The following is a 3,300-nucleotide window of genomic DNA, read 5'->3' on the forward strand; positions in this document are numbered from 1 at the left end:
AATCATAGGCTGAAGTGCTTATCAGGTGTATGCATGTAGTAGAGTACTGTGTGCACGAGTTCAGCTCTGTGCTCCCCCCTGCAGCAGCTGGTTGGTGGGGTAGGCTGGCTAGGCCTGGAGCACCTGATGCTTTCTGCTCACACTACCTGCTGTGTCTTGTGAGATGTTTTAACCTGTGCTACCTGGTGTCCATATGCATCTATATATGCAGGGTGAGGAGATAAGGTGGTCTTCTGGGCATGACCATAGTCGTCATCCTGAGGTACGTAATGCAAAATGTTAAGCAAGTTGATTACAGTCTTTTTTTTTAATGTCTGTATTTTGGGAGTGTCCTTTTCCATGTTTCCTGTCATTAGCATCAACAAAGATAATTAAAAACAATCTTCCACTGTTTAAATTTTATTTTTGTTTGTTTCCTTGTCCTCAGAAGTGTTTCTTTGGTGTGATGCACTGTACTTCAGTACATGAAAACCAGTCCTTGAAACAAAAGTGTTCAGTAACCTGAGCTTGTCAGCATGTGCCAACCATAGCTTTTTTTAACTGCATAAGTTTAGAAACCAGCAGTTAATGAAAAGCTTGTCTTGACTAGACGCTGATTTTTCTGGCTATATAAAGTTTGCAGAAGCCAGGCTGTATCACCTTCTTAGCTGATGAGGTTGTTATTGGTACAAGAGTGGGAAAGAATAATAAATACATAAAGTAAATGTATGAATAGATTTTAAATAGTTCAGTGCCGTGCCCATAAATTGCTAACAATGTAAGCACTGTAACACTGAGGAATACATAAACAGTGACCTCAGTTCAACGGGCTGATAACCTTGAAGTCTAACAGAAGCAAAAGTCAATATTTTCTGGTTTTGGCCAGTTCAGCAAACACCCATAAATACCTTTAACTCACAATTCTTTCCATATCTTCTCTCAATTAAGGAACAGAGTAGGAGTGTTTGAAGTAGGTCCCACGTTCCTGCAGCAGCTCTCAATATCTTACTAGTCCTTGATAATACTCCGTCCTCTGTATGAATCAGCTTTCACCTTGAACTGGCTGAATTAAACTGGGAGTTGTCATGTTGACCATGCTCTTGACTCAAGATGGTGGTGGTTTGTGGGATACTCTGGGGCATACCATTACATGCTTTGAAGATAAAGACTTGAGATGTTTTTGAATTTAAACATATATTCTTTGAGAAATTCTGAAAAGGTGAGAGGCTTGATGACCTCAAAGGCATGTCAGGATGGAAGGTAGTTTCTGCCTTTTGCTCCTCTTGCCATTTTTTCCAGAGTTTAAGATGTCAGATCCAAATAGTTTGTGCTTCTGTAGTTAGTCAAAAGATAAGATGATGTATATTACTGAGGGCAAAATATGATTACAGTGTTGGAATTTAATTTCCCTGTAGCTTCAGATCACAGAATGTTTGCCAGTTTCCAAAATTTTCAGCACACTGCCAGTGGTATAAGCTTCCTAAAAATGTTTACAGGAAGAACTTTTGTAATATGTTGTAGAAGGCAGGCTGTATGGGTGCTCTCTTCCTCCAAATTTAAGCTACTGAAGAGTTTTCAGGAAAATGTTTTAGTATTACACACAGTAGAAGTGGCATCCCTGCGTGCTAGAAGAGTGAGCATATTACACGTGCTGGGGAAATACCCAGTAACAGACTATTTCAAGGGAATCCAAAGTAGACTCTGAAATAAAATATAATTTTGCTCTGGGAACTTTGTTGTATCTGATTTTGGGGGAGAAATACCACATCATTAGTTTGCTTTACTGTTGCTTTTGCTGCAGAGTTTCCTGTGTTATCCCATGCAGATACTTCACTTTGACAGCCCAGATAAACAAAAGCCAGACACTCATACTCCAAAAAAAAAATAATAAATCCCTGAACTCCAGTCTAGGGCAAAGATAAAGAATTCAGGCTTTTTCAGTTCTGTGAATAGACACTGGCCACTGGAAAAGACCGTGTGACTAAGGCTGTGATGATTCCTGTTCTGACATAATTGCTAAACAGTATCATGAACATACTGATTTTTCTCTGAACAGAGACATAGTAGTTTAGGAAATGAATAATACTGGGGGGAAAAAAAAATTGGAAAAATGCTAGGTTTATTTAAATCCTGTAATATACGTATTCATGCTTTTGGAAGATGAAATGTAGGATGGGATTTTTCTAGGAGACCTGGAAGAGTTGGATGTCCAAAATCCCATCTAGTCAGCTTGAAAGCCAGCTACTTCCTTTCCTATGTTTTTCCAGAAATCTGGGTTTAAATGACCTTTAGCTCTATTTGGAGTAATACTAAATAAAGTGGAAGGTATACATTGAAGCTGGCTTACAAAATACTTTTTGTGGAAAACTTATCCCTTTCTTTTGCCTGACATCATGGGTCTACGAGTAGATTCTTTCTGAGCCAATTCAACTGTGTGTAAAGACTGGAATTCCTGTTTACTCATGGGGTAAAATAAGCAATCATTTCATCTTGAGACAAGAAGTCTATGCAAACTGGACAATGTGATCTGAAGCCACAGAGATGCTTTCTGCCATGGGAACCCTCCCGAAGAAAATAATCTTCTTCAACTTTAATAAATTGTGGAAGCTCTAAGCTTATTGCAAAAAAACAAGTGTTCAGAGATGAGAATGAATGTTTTTATGCTTTGTGTGCCACTAAGGTGTTTAGGTGAGATTCTCCCTGACATCAGTGTTAAACATACTCCACGATTTAACATTTCTATGGTATTTAATGGTTTAATCATGTAAATTTTATGCCAATTTGGTTCCCAGTATTTGAGCTTGACGTGTTTTTCAGAAGGCTTTTTGAATATGCTTGGAACCTTGCATTTCCACATTGGACATGCTGGTGGAACTTTGCTTTAATATGGAATGTGAGATTTTCATAAATGCTTGTGAGCTGGCTTTAAGTTGAAGTCCGATGACAAAGATCAGTATTTAAAGCTAACAAACTGAGTAGCTAAAATACCATGACATTTGACTATTTTTGCAACATTAAAAGAAACTCCAAACCTCCTGTAATCTCTTAACCGCAAAGTCTTGAGCTGTTTAAGTGAAAAGTTGTGTGACAAAACGTCATCGGTGATGTGTAATCATTGAACTAAGATAAGGTTATCTTTTTTTAACATACCAGAGTGGGGTTTTTGCTGCTAGCAGGTGATATATTTGGAAATCTCATATTGGATAGATTGCTAATCTTCCTCAACTATCTGTTCGTTACACTGCATTTCATTTTAATCAGCTTGTTAAAAAATCAATGGTAATTTAACATAGAGTAAAAAGATGGAAGGAAGAAACCTGC

Source organism: Merops nubicus, unplaced genomic scaffold (genome assembly GCF_000691845.1).
Source record: "Merops nubicus isolate BGI_N331 unplaced genomic scaffold, ASM69184v1 scaffold2765, whole genome shotgun sequence".
NCBI classification, from domain to species: domain Eukaryota; kingdom Metazoa; phylum Chordata; class Aves; order Coraciiformes; family Meropidae; genus Merops; species Merops nubicus.